The sequence below is a fragment of the Microcebus murinus genome, chromosome 12 (genome assembly GCF_040939455.1).
Source record: "Microcebus murinus isolate Inina chromosome 12, M.murinus_Inina_mat1.0, whole genome shotgun sequence".
In the NCBI taxonomy this organism is placed as follows: domain Eukaryota; kingdom Metazoa; phylum Chordata; class Mammalia; order Primates; family Cheirogaleidae; genus Microcebus; species Microcebus murinus.
Window position 1 is genome coordinate 42,547,355 of NC_134115.1, and position 14,131 is coordinate 42,561,485.

The window sequence follows — 14,131 nt, forward strand, 5'->3', positions numbered from 1 at the left end:
ATCATCCAAAAAAGAGGAGCTGTACAAAAACCCGTAGATAAAATAGGAACATGAAGCGGTTGCAGGGTGTGCAGCCTGTAGGCCTCTTGCACCTCGCTAAATGTGCCTAGCAGTCTCCTTTTTTTTGAAATTGTAATACGAGAAAACCCGGTTTCATTTCTTTTACATTTAAAGCACCAAGAACTATTAAGAAAAATGCAATCCTAACGAATGCAAAATGTGAAGCATAGAAAACAATGACAGGAAAGCCAGAAGCCTCTTAGATAGGATGTGGGTTTAGGCCCTAACTAAATTTTAGTTGCATCTAAATTGTATTTCCCTAGTGGGATGGTAGCTGGTACAGTGTACAAGTGTTGCTAAATCGTAAATGTTTTATTTCTTAGAATAATCTTAGATTTTTAAGGATTATTTTTTGATCCTTTAGCCAATACATTCTTTAATGTGTTGGTAGTAATATGCCCAGCCTTCTGATGTGAATTGATACATGTTCTCTTAAACTGTACCAGAGCTATGTCACCAGAATTGTCTAATATTATTTATCCATTAACATTCACCCATGTTCCCAATAAATATGTAAGACCTTTTGTAAATTAACAAAAATTAAGTTTTAATTCTTCATCGAACCCCCCACACTACAAATAACCTACTGTGTGTTGAGCACTCTTAGGTGTTGGGCCTTGAGCAAGGACAGATACTTCCTATTAAAAACAGAGGCTGAAAATATTTTTTAAAACATAATATTGAAATATATAAATATTAGTACCTAGCTAATATTGCTTTAAATAAAGGACTCATAACTGGGAATAAATGAGGGAAAGCTTTATTGAGTATGCAAAAACTGAGAATTTTTTGAAAGAGGTACAGCATGCCTTTAAAAAGATATAAAAGGAGATATTCCCAATGTAAAATGTCCTGCAAGGAGTTTCAAGAAACTCAATCATACCTTGGAAATACGTGGAGGGTTCCAAGTGGAACAGAAAGAGAAACTGACAAATCAAGGGAGAAGGAAGAGTTTGTGAAATGTCTTGAAGCTTCTCATCCTGAACTTGAATTTGATATATGTACTAGGAAGCTACTATAGGTTGCTGAGCAATGTCAACCCAAAGAAAGGGGTAAAAATAACTTTTTTAAAAAGTTATTCTTTTTAAAAAAGACCATAACAAGAAGAGTCTAGAAGTAACTGTAGTACTCATGAAGTGACCCCTTTCTCTGTGAGACTGGTTACTGTGAAAAAGGAAAGGAAGAGCACAACTAAGCATTACACAAAGGAATAATTGTCAGGTGGTGGCTATAAATCATTCACAGGAAACGGCGGAGAAAGATATATTAAAGAAAAGTTCGAGATAACTGAGTAAGAGAGACCAACGCATCATCCAGCAATCATTTTTTTGTGTGCCGCCTTTGTTCTAAACCCTGTAAGGCCTTGCAACTCCAAATGTGCTCCAGGGCCCAGCAGTACTGGCTTCACCTGGGAGCTTGTTAGAAGCTCAGACCCCTCCCCTAAATCATAATCTACATTTTAATGAGATCCCCAGGTGATTCTTATGCATATTCAAGTTTGAGAAACTGCTGGAGAGGATACTACAGACGATCAGAACTTAAAATTGAGTAGGGAAAACAGACATATAATAGACAAATTATAATTGATGTTAAAGATAACTTTTTATTCGTGCTAAATATAGGACCAACACGTAAAGAGAGGTTGGTTACTGTGGGGTCTTCCAAAAAGAAACAATGGAAAATGTAAAAGCATTGATGTTTTAGTACTAGTATTTTTTAAAAGTAAGTATGATACTTAGTTCTTGCTCCCTTTAAGTTTTGGCAATTTCAATATGTAATAGTCTGTAGATAACAGACGATACTCTTAAAAACAATAAATCAGGACAAAACAGGTGGTAGTTTAAGCCTCCAGAGAACAAAAGCCCAGGATCCCTGGGAGCAGCAGTTTTGAATCTGAGAAGGGGGAGCAGTGGGGGAACCAAAGGTTGGGCACATCAGAGCCAGCTTTTCTGAACTACTATGAGCTGTGCTCCTCTCCAGCCATGCTTAATGCACCCCTCCCCCATAGTCAGCCCTCTTATTGGGGCTGCTCAGTAAAGTATAGCAAGACAGATCAATGGAGCAATAAGAACATTATAAGGAGAAAGAATATAATTTCCAAAACAACTGAAGCAAGGGGGAGGGGCAGGGAAACCTAAATGTGTTTAGGCAGGAACTTGATGTACAATCTCTCATTTAATGCAGGTGCTACTATCCCCATTTTACAGGTGAGAAAACAAGCTCACAGAAATTAAGCAATTTGCGCAAGATCAAGGAGCGGAGGCACCATTCCAGCCATTCTGTTCTGTAGCCCACGTCTTTTTGTGATCCCATATCGCCTCTAGGTGGGGCAGGGAGGCAGCAAGGCTGCAGGCAGAATGACTTATAATTAGAAAAAGATGCTGGGAGGAAAAGCAGCCCAGTCCTTTTCCACCTTCCGCCTTTGGACTTGAAAGTATTCCCAGCTTCAAATTTCCTAACAACCTCCCTCCACCCCACCCCGTTCCCCAGCTGGTCCCCAGCACTAGCCCATTCTGTTTAACTCCTTCTGGTCCTGAAGAACTCAACCCAAAAGTCACCTCTGGAAAGGCCCTGACGTCATCTTACAGTGGCATAATTCCTTATTTATAATACTACGAACTAGTCTTTAAACTACTTAGAGTTAGGCACTATCTTACTCATCAGTGCCTGCACTTTGTAGGTACTCAATAAAATTTTTTTTTTCAAAAAACATTTATTGAATGAATGAAAGCACTGACATTTTTCATTGACTACAAATATATCCATTTTCGCCGTTTTAATGAAAGTCTTTCTAAATGAGATTTGATACTCCAAAAAATTAGCAATGATAATCCCTTCCTTCATATCTTTTATATATTTCCCCACCTCAATACACAGTTTAAATACTTTAAACTTGGCAGTATGAACAGCAATTGTTAAACCGTTTTCTTACGTGTGGTATTTTAATACCACATGATGGAGAAATAGTGGGACGTTAGCAAGAATAGGGTGAAAATAAAGAGCATTAATCAAAGAACTAGTTCAGTCAGGGATGTCATAAATTTGGTCTAGGGCTAGGCCTTGCTTCCTGTGAAAATCAATAAGCATTCAGAGCCTTGGCCCTTAGGTGGGGAAAAACCAAGATGTACTAGCCTGTGAAACAGTGAACAGATACACAGCTGAGCTGATTTAATGGATAAAAGAGAGTTGTTGTCAGACACATGGGATAAAAGAAGCCTTAATGAGTCTGGGTGCTTATTAGAAAGGCTAGAAAGAAGGTAGGCAATGACAGGGATTGGCAGTTGACCTGTGAGTACTATGGGTGTCTATTGTGAAGGCTGCCTAGATTGTATACTGTTCCTGTGGAATTTTAAAAAATCACTAGATAACTTGATAACTTCTCACGTCATATACTTTTCTTACATCTCTGTGTCCAGTCTCAGTTAAGGCTTCTCTTATCCCACATGTCTATAACACACACACTCCTCTTTGATTCTTCTGTTTTTTACCTTTTTTCCCATCTTCATCTTATTATTCCTTTTTCTATATTCTTCTTCATTTTCATTTATGTTTTTACTCCCCAATTTGGTGTGCAAGAGGTGTAGCTTTGAAGCTGGAATGATCTCTTGTTCTGGTCAATAGGTTTGCCAACCTGATGATATCTTTTATTATCTTTGTACCTTTGGTTCTTCTAGGTCAACTTTCTCAGAGTGTTTTCTGAGAACAGTAGTATAGCTTGAGAAATTAAAAGGCATGAATTGGGGAGGGGAATTCTATATACAAGTGAGTTTGGAAAATGTCGAGTCAAAGTTACACACCTTTCTTTAAAGTAGGACATCTCAGAGCCATTAATATATTAATTTGCTTTGTGAATTTCTAAGAGGGATTTTTAGCCAACAGTCCAAAGTTATTTGATAATGGAATTCCCTCCTTTTTACATAGAAAACCCTTACCTAGTACCAGTGGTGGTAAATATTGTACTATGCAGCATTTTGGTAATGTGCTTTCATGTGGGTTCATTGATATGAAGGAGATATGAGGTTGAGCTCTAATACCCAAACATACCAGAGTATTTACTTTTAAATTTTTTAATTTAATATTTAGAAAAAGTAAAAGTCTCCTGCTAGCTATTCAATTACAGAGAAAAAACTAATAGTTAAAGCTTGAATGTGGCATAGGAAATGAGAGCACAGACTTTGGAGTCAAGCTTGGGTTCTAATCATTGCTCCATCACTTCCCACACATGTGATAACAGGCAAGTTCTTTAACTTCATTGTATTTATTTTCTTGTCAGTGAAATGCCAATAATGACATCTGCCTTAGAGAGCTATTGTGAATATTAAATTAGATCATAAATATATGTGTATTATAATGCCTGGCATAAACTTCTTGACTACATTTACAGCCTAGGGAAATAAAACCAATTGTTTTCCATATATGTATGGGGTTATACTATGACTTAGAGCAGGTGTTCTTAAACTATGGCCCGCGGGCCACATGCAGGTGTTTTTGCCTGTTTGTTTTTTTACTTCAAAATAAAATATGTGCAGTGTGTATAGGAATTTGTTCATAGTTTTTTTAAAACTATAGTCCGGCCCTCCAACAGTCTGAGGGACAGTGAACTGGCCCCCTGTTTAAAAAGTTTGAGGACCCCTGACTTAGAGTCTAAAATCCAAGCAGGTATAAAGGAGAAAGTTCAGTATCAAAACTTTACTTCTATGGACTGCTGAATAACAAATTACTGATTTGACTTTGCTGTTTGGGGAGGTTTTTTGTTTTCTCTTGTTGGGTGTTTTTTGTTTTGTTTTGTTTTTTTTTAAGATTTTATTTTTTGAGAGCAGTTTTAGATTCACAGCAAAATTGCGAAGATAGATAGGGCCGGGCTCAGCGGCTCACGTCTGTAATCCTAGCACTCTGGGAGGCCGAGGCAGGCAGCTTGTTTGAGCTCAGAAGTTCAAGACTAGCCTGAGCAAGAGCAAGACCCTGTCACTAAAAAAAAATTTGAGAAGAATGTACAGATACATCCTGTATACTTCCCTGCCTTCACACATGCATAGCCTCTGTCTTTATCAACACCCCCACCAGAGTGGTACATTTGTTGTGCTTTATGAATCTACATTGACACATCACCCAAAGTCCATAGTTTACATCAGGGGTCACTCTCAGTGTTGTATATTTTGTGGGTTTGGACAAAGTTATAATGACATGTATTCACCATTATTATATCATACAGAATAGTTTCACTGCCTAAAAATCCTCTGTGCTCAGTTTATTCATCCATCCTTCCACCAACCATTGGCAACCTCTGGTCGTTTTACTGTCTTCATAGTTTTTCCTTTTCCAGAATACCATGTAGTTGGAATCCTACAGTATGTAGGATTGGCTTCTGTTACTTAATAATCTGCATTTAAGTTTCCGCCATGTCTTTTTATCACTTGATAGCTCCTTTCTGTTTACTGTTGAATAATATTCCATTGTCTGGATATACTATAGTTTGTTTATGCATTCACCTACTGAAGGACTTCTTGGTTGCATCTAAGTTTTGGTGATTATCAATAAAACTGCTATAAACATCTCTGCACAGGTGTCTGTATAAACATAGTTTTCAACCCATTTGCATAAATATCAAGGACTGTGATTGCTAGTTCATATGATAAGAATATGTTTAGTTTTATAAGAAATTGCCAAACCATTTTCCAAAGTAGTTGTACCATTTTTTATTCCCACCAGCAATGAATGAGAGCTCCTGTTACTTCACATCCTCACCTATATTTGGTGTTCTCAGTGCTTTGGACTTTGGCCACTCTAATAAGGTATAGTGGTATCTCATAATTATTTTATTTTTTTAAACTTTTTTGATGTTAAGTCTCACAACTTGCAAGTGGGCTCTTCCACAGTAGTTAATAGATATCTGCTTAAGTGTGTTCTGTGTGTATTCTTCAGTAAAGAAAATATTTGTTAAGACTTATTATCCTAGACTAATATGGAAATCTGAGGTGGCTTTGGAAAAAAGTAGAGTTCAAAGTATTTAGAAAATACAAAGTAGTAACACTGAATTTTAAAAATTCCCATATCCAAAAATCATCTTGTTAAGAGTCAGGCATGGTGGCGTACACCTGTAGTCCCAGCTACTCAGGAGGCTGAGGCAGGGAGCCTAGAAGTTCTTTTCCAGCTTGGGCAACATGGTGAGACCCTGTCTCTAAAAAAACAGAGAGAAAGAGAAAAAAAATCATCCTGTTAAAATGTTTGTGAATTTTATTCCAGTCTTCATTTGTTTAGATTTTTAAAACAAAGTATTGTTTTTTAAATAACTTTCTGTTTTTGAATAATTTTAGACTTATAGAAAAGTTGACTAGATAGTACAGAGAGTTATTGCATGCCTTTTGCTACATTTTTCCTATTGTTAACATATTAGCATAGTACATGTGTCAAAATTAGGAAATTAACATTGGTTATATCACTGTTACCTAAACTACAGGGTGTATTTCTATTTCACCAATTTTCCCACTAATGTCCTTTTTTCCCCAGGATCCAGTCTAGGAAACCACATTACATTTTTGTCATAATGTCCTCCTCAGTCTCTTTTGATCTGTGGCAGTTTCTCAGTTTTCCCTTGTTTTCCATGACATCGCCAGACTTGTGAAGTTCTGGCCAAGTAAGTATGCTGTGGAATGCCCCCTAATCTGAGTTTGTCAGATGTTTTCCCCAAGATTACACTGGTGATACAGGATTTTGGAAAGAATACCACAAAGGTGAAGTGACCTTCTTGTCATATCATATCGGTACATGATATCAACATGACATCACTAGTGATATTAACCCTTATCATGTGGTTCAGGTGATGTCTGCTAGGTTTCTCCACCATAAAGTTACTGCTTTTTCCTTTTCCTACTCATTCTTTGGAAACAGTCACTAAGTCTAGCCCACTCCCAAAGGGGTGGTGGATACACAGAAATTAAGCTCTACCTCCCAGATAAGAGAGTATTTATATGTATATTTTGGAATTATTCTGTAAGAAAGATTTGTTTCTTCTCTCCTATTTATAAATATTGTTTTTAATAGCTATATTACTGGCTTTACTATGATTTGCTTAAATATTCTTCAAATGTTGCTCATTTAGGTGGTCCACAATTTTTTACTTAATTTGAGTGTTTTTTAATTTATAATCATATGATGGATTTTTTAAGCCTGCATTTTTATATTTTGTGTTTTAAAGACATTCTTTGCTCAAAAGAACATAGATTTTTTTTTTTTGAGACAGAGTTTCACTCTATTGCCCGGGCTAGAGTGCCGTGGCATCAGCCTAGCTCACAGTAACCTCAAACTCCTGCTCTCAAGCAATCCTACTGCCTCGGCCTCCCGAGTAGCTGGAACTATAGGCATGTGCCACCATGCCTGGATAATTTTTTCTATATATATTTTTAGTTGTCCGGCTCATTTATTTCTATTTTTAGTAGAAATGGGGTCTCGCTCTTGCTCAGGCTGCTCTTGAACTCCTGAGCTCAAATGATCCATCCGCCTCAGCCTCCCAGAGTGCTAGGATTACAGATATGAGCCATCATGCCCAGCCCAAAGAACATAGATTTATCATTTTAAAAAATCAGTACCTTTTGAGCATAGGCCTTCATATTTTATTTGTCTGAGAACTCCTTTATCTTCAAGATTTCAAAGTTGGAGTTTTGTGCTGTGGTCGTAATCTAGGCAACTCTCCACACTGTTCCAACCATTGAACCTTTTTTTCTCAGTCAACTTGACTTTGGTCATTTTTCCCTCCCACTTCCCTTGGCTTTAGTCCCATTCCAGCCTCACATGATGCCTGTGACAAGTCTTCACATGTTTTTTGCTGCTATAATTTCCCCTGCCACACATTTTAAGTTGAAATATTTCAACTTAATGTTTTCATTATTCCAAAGAATGCAGTTTCTAGCATATTACAGACATTTAAAAACAAAAATGTTACATGTGGTATAAATACAACAATTTGATAGCCACTGTTATTCATTTTCAAAAAATGTGAATAAAAATGCTTCGTTAGCATTTAAAATTTTTGCATATTTTTGCATATTTCTTTATTCTCCTCTTCCATTCTACTTGCCCTACAGAATTTTGTTTTAATGCAATACATTTTATATTTGAAAGTAATTTATTGATGAACCCATCATAGTTCTCTGCAACAGTAATATGTATATAAATTGAAACTGTAAAATGTGCTTTTTTCTTCTTGTGATTATAAGGCATAGATTGTTTTCCTCAGATGGGTTCTCATTTTAATAGTCATATATTATACAATTGGTCAAAACAACATATATAATATGCATTTTAATAAATTATCCATCATAAAAATCATATTAGAAATGCTTCTCTTAAGCAGATGAATCAATCAGATTGTTTCCAGGTATAATATTTAATGAAAGGGAAAGGTGGCCCGGGCCTGGTGGCTCACGTCTGTAACCCTAGCACTCTGGGAGGTGGAGGCGGGAGGATCACTTTAGCCCAGGAGTTTGAGGTTGCAGTGAGCTATGATGACACCACAGCACTCTAGCCTGGGCAGCTCAGGGAGACTCTGTCTCACAAAGAAGGGAAAGACGCATGTGGTAAATACAACTCAGTCTGGCAGTGAGCATATATTTTAATTTTTTCTTACTACGAAGTAGAAATTTTTAAATAGTTTATAGGATGATATTAACTGGAAAAAATATTATATGCTATGATAGGTTTTTGAAATATGATTTTAGAATAAGCTTGTCTATTCTAAAATATAGACATAAAAAAATGTCATAAAGAATATGACACCCATAAAAAATCTTGCCAGGATTTTTTTTCTCTTTTTTTCAATAGGCTGGAGGGCAGTGGCTATTCACAGGTGGACCCCACTGTTAGCAAGGGAGTTTTGACCTGTTCCCTTTCCAACCTGGGCCATTCACCTCTCCTTAGGTAACCTAGTGGTCGCCTGTTCCTGGAGGTCATCATATCAATGCATTTAGCATAGCACACTACAGCCCAGAAATCCTGGGTTCAAGTGATCCTTCTACCTCAACCTCTTGAGTAGCTGGCACTACAGACATGCACTAAAGACAATCCCAGTGTGCTGAGATTTTGATAAGAACTAAACTTATATGTCAATTTGAGGAAAATCGACATCTTCACTAGGTTGAGTATTCCAATCTACCAATACAATATGTCTCTCTATTAATTTAGTTCTTCTTTTAACCTTGATTAGCATTTTGTAGTTTTCAGCCTACAAATCCCATACATGTTTTGATTTATAGCTATTTCATTTTTTAGAGGGATTATAGTTTTAATTTCAGTGTTCATTGCTAGTACATAGAAATACAGCTGATTTTTGTATGTCTATCTTGTATCTCAAGACTTTGTTGAACTCACTAATTAGTTTTAGAAGGTTTTTCTTCTTTTTCTTTTTCCTTTCTTATTTTTTGTATGATAGATTCCTCGAGATCTCCTACATAAACAGTCATGTTATCTGTAAATAGAGACAAAGAATACACTCTGTCTGATTTCAATTCTTTTAAATTTTTTGAGGATTTTCATGGCCCAGGATATGGTCTACCTTGTATAAGTTCCATGGATGATTGAAGACTGTATATTCTGCTTTTGTTGGGTAGAATATTCAATAAATGTCAATTAGATACTGCTAGCTGATGCTGTTATTGAGTTTTTGTATGTTCTTCATTATTTTCTGTCTAGTTAATCTATCAATTGTTGAAAGAGAGGTACTGAAGTCTCTAACTATGTGGATTTATCTATTTCTCCTTTCAGTTCTATGAGTTTTTGCTTGTATATTTTGTAGCTCTTTTGTTTGGTGTATATACATTTAGGATTGCTATGTCTTTTTGATTGATGGACCCTTTTATTATTATATAATGTTTCTCTCTGTTTCTGGTATTTTCTTTTTCCTTCTGAAGTCTACTTTATCTGATATTAATAAAGCTACTCCTGCTTTCTGAATTTTCAGCTGTTTACTTTCAACTAACCTTTTTACTTTCAATATAACCTTTTTATATTTAAAGTATGTTACTTATAGATGGCAGATAGGATTTTGTTTAGTTTAGTTTTGTTTGTTTGTTTGTGAGACAGGGTCTATGTTACCCACACTGGACTGGAAATCCTGGGCTCAAGCTACCCCCTACCTCCTTCTGAGTCGGGTTATGCTTTTCATCTGTGGTGCCTATCTCTGGCTTTTAATGGGTGCATTTAGACTATTTATGTTTAATGTAATTATTGACATGTTAGGGCTTTATTCTGGTATTTATTTTTCATTTTCTGTTTGTTCCCTTTGTTTTTTGTTTATTTCTATTTTTCCTAACTTCCTGCAGGTTATTTGAACTTTTTGTTAGATTTCCATTATGATTTATCCATAGTGTTTTCAAGTATATTTCTTTGCATACATTTTTTAGTGGTTGCTCTAGGTATTATATTATACATGCATTATTTATCATAGCCTACTTCTGTTGACATTTACCAGTTTGAGTGAAGTACAGAAAACTTGCCTCCTTTTAAGTCCCTTTACCTTCCTCTATTTATAATTGTCTTACATATTTCCCTTACATACATCAAGAACCACATCAGACAGGGTTAAAATTTTTGCTTCAACTGTCAAACATAATTTAGAAAACTCAAGGGGAGAAGTAAAGTCTATTATATTTACCTATATTTTTACTCTTTCCATTATTATGTCTTCCTTCCTGATGTTTCAAGTTTCCTTTTCTATCATTTTCTTTCTGTTGTGAGAACTTCCTTTAGCCATTCTTTTAGGGTAGGTCTGCTAGCAATACATTCTCTTAGTTTTCTTTCATTTGAGAATATCTTGATTTCCCCTCTTTATTCATGAAGGACATTTTCATGGGATATAGGATCCTGAGTTGGCAGGTCTTTCTTTCAGTACTTGGAAATTGTTTTTTTGTTTTTGTTTTTAATTTTTTAACTGAATTGTTATACTACCTCCTTCTGACCTATGTGGTTTCTGATAAGAAATTGGCTGTCATTAGAATTGTTTTTTTTTCTTCATAGATAAGGTGTCATTTTTCTTTTACTGCTTTCAAGATTTTTTTCTTTGTCTTTAGTTTTTAGAAGTTTGACTATGATGGCCACTTTAAAATACTGCCAGATAATTCCAAAATTTGTGTCATCTGGGTGTTGGCATCGGCTAGTTGTCTTTTCTCATTAAGGTTGAGATGTTCCTGGTTCTTGGTATGACTAGTGATTTTCAATTATATCCTAAACATTTTTGGTGTTATGTTATAAGACTGTGGATCTTATTTATATGTTAGCAGGCTTTGTCTGACACTGCATTAGTGAGGGGAGAAGAGTGCTGCCTCATTACTACCAGGTGGAGGTAGAAACTCAGGTTCCGCACTTGATCACTTCCCTGGCATAGAGAGCCAAGGGCTGCCTTGATGCCTTGTTACTGCTGAGTGGGGATGGGAATTTAGGCTCTCCGTCAGGACTCTGCTGACACCACCTTGGCTGGGAAGGAGAAGAATGTCTCATTACTAATCCTATCTGCTGTCCACCAACTGTTGGTTGTAGGAATTATTGTTAGGAATAAAACTCCAGGCTATCCATGGAGCATTCTCTGATACCACCACAGCAGAGGCAGGAGGTGGGATGCCTTTGTTAAAGCCAGATGAGGGCTTCAACCATCAAACATAATTTAGAAAACTCAAGAGGAGAAGTATATTGTATTTACCCATATTTTTTTTTACTCTTTCCATTGTTTTTCTTCCTTCCTAATGCTCCCAGTTTCCTTCTTTTATCATAGTGATAAGGCCAAAGTTTTTTCTAAGGTGTTTGATTAGAGTAGGACAACAATTGTCTAAAATTTTTTTGTCTTGTTAGACTGTCCCTTTCCTGGTCCATTGGCTAGACTCAGCAGCGGTCCCCAGCCTTTTGGCACCAGTGACTGGTTTCCACAGAAGACAGTTTTTCCACAGAAGTTGGGGGCAGGGGCGCAGCACAGGGCTAAAGGGAGCAAGCTTTTCTCAGGGATTCTTTTGTTTGTGCCTGATGGTATTTCCAGTTGCTAGTTTTCCCAGCACCCAGTCTGAGATGTATAAAGCAAAAAGAAAACCCAGCAGGGAACTAACTACCTCACCATTTCTTGGGTCCCAAGATCCCTAGCTGGTCTGTCTTCTCTCCACCTTTCAGAGACTTCTTATGTTCATTTTATTTATAATGTCCAGTGGATATTTTCCTCCTTCCTTTTGTCACCAAGCTTCTAGGGGGAAAATAGTTTACATTCTGTGCCTCCAACTTCATTATTCATATCTTCTTCACCTTCACCTCCAAGGGAATTTAATTCCATGAGGGCAGGGACTCTGTTTATGACTATATTCCAAAGATACAGTGCCTGGCACATAAAATACCTTTGGTAAATATTTCCTGTCACTATGTCATCTTGGTAACTTTCTTTTCTTTATATTCTCAATGGATTACCTGAGTATAAGAACTCATTACCTCATGCAGGAATTAAGATATTGGTTTTGTTTTATGCTTTTCTTCCTGTGCCTTTCTTTATACTATTATCTCTACCTAAAATGCCCTTCATCACTTCCTGCTTATCCATTTTTTTTCTTTCTCTTGAAGGTCCAAACCTATCACACCTCTTATGTCACCTCTTCTAAGCTTCATCATCCTATTCTGAAAGCCTATATTCACTACTTTCTGTAGTACTCATTTAAAAATAAACATATTGTCTCAGTTAAAAATGCTTTCAGCTATAATTAACAGAAAACTCTGTTATAGTGGCTTATGCAAAAGACATTAAGAGATGGACAGATGGCATTGCAGCTGGATGACTTGAGGGCCAGTATCTTTTTAATTCACTTGACCTAGTCCTCATACTGACTGGGCTATTCATGAACGGAGCATGACTGCTCTTTTCAGAACCACATCTGAATTTCAAGTAGGAAGAAAGGGCATAGGATGAAACAATAGTCTTACCAGGTCCATCTCTTTTTATTTGGAAAGTAGAAGCTCTCCCAGAAGTCTCACCTGGCAGACTTCTTATTATGTCTCTCTGGACAGAATTCCATGACATGGCTACTTCTAGTTGTAAAGTACAAGTGAGAAAGGGGTTGTGAACAGGAATTTAGTTATCCAAACAATGATTTCTGCCATATATATGTATAGATATATAATTCATTTGGATAAATCTTCTGTCTCCTTAATTAGTTTAGAAGATCTTTGAGATCAGAGATATAATCAGAGTTAGTCATTTCATGCTTCACACAGACAATTGTAAGGGTTCTCCTAATTTCATGTTTTTCTGTTAGGAACAACAACTAGAATTCTTAAAATGAGACTTTAAACCAAAAATAATTATTTGAGAATGATTCAGTGATGGTCACATGGTGGCTCATGCCTGTAATTCCAGCACTTTGGGAGGCTGAGGTGAGAGGATTGCTTGAGGCTAGAGTTCAACACCAGTTTAGGCAACATAGCCCAGATTAGCAAGATTCTGTCTCTACAAAAAAAAAAAAAAAAAAAAAAAAAAAAGAATGATTCAGTGAACTCAGTTTCTTTTTTCTCAGTTAGGGAAGCAGAACCACTATGAGTTATGGAATAAGGATTTCTTTTTCCTTTTCTCTCTTTCTTTTTTAATAGGATTAAATTGTGTAAGTAGATCTTACATAATTATGGGAAGAAGTGTAGAAGTGAAGGTCCAAGAGGTATGTTAGAAGAGAAGTAGTAATTATTTAATAACAAGTCTATCTGAGAAGCCACCTAAAATACAGCTGCCAAAATGGACCATAGAAAAGGCTATGGGAAGATCTATGGGAAACTCTGCTTTTGTTCAGCTGCTACGTCTGTGGGTCAGCTGCCAAGCATCTGGCACTGGACCTGGGACTATGGGTGGTCAGTAGGGTCAGGAATTTGGAAGAGCCAGATGTGGATTGGAAAAGAATGAGGATGAGCTGGAAGCTGCTCTTCCTGCATCTAACCACAATGACTTTCAGAGACTAATGGCTGCTGCTTCACTTTCACCTTCCAAATCTCACTCAGATTTGTCTTTTGGCCAACTCTAATTTGGAATCCTACAGGGAAGAATTTTGGAAATGTAATCCAGCTTAAT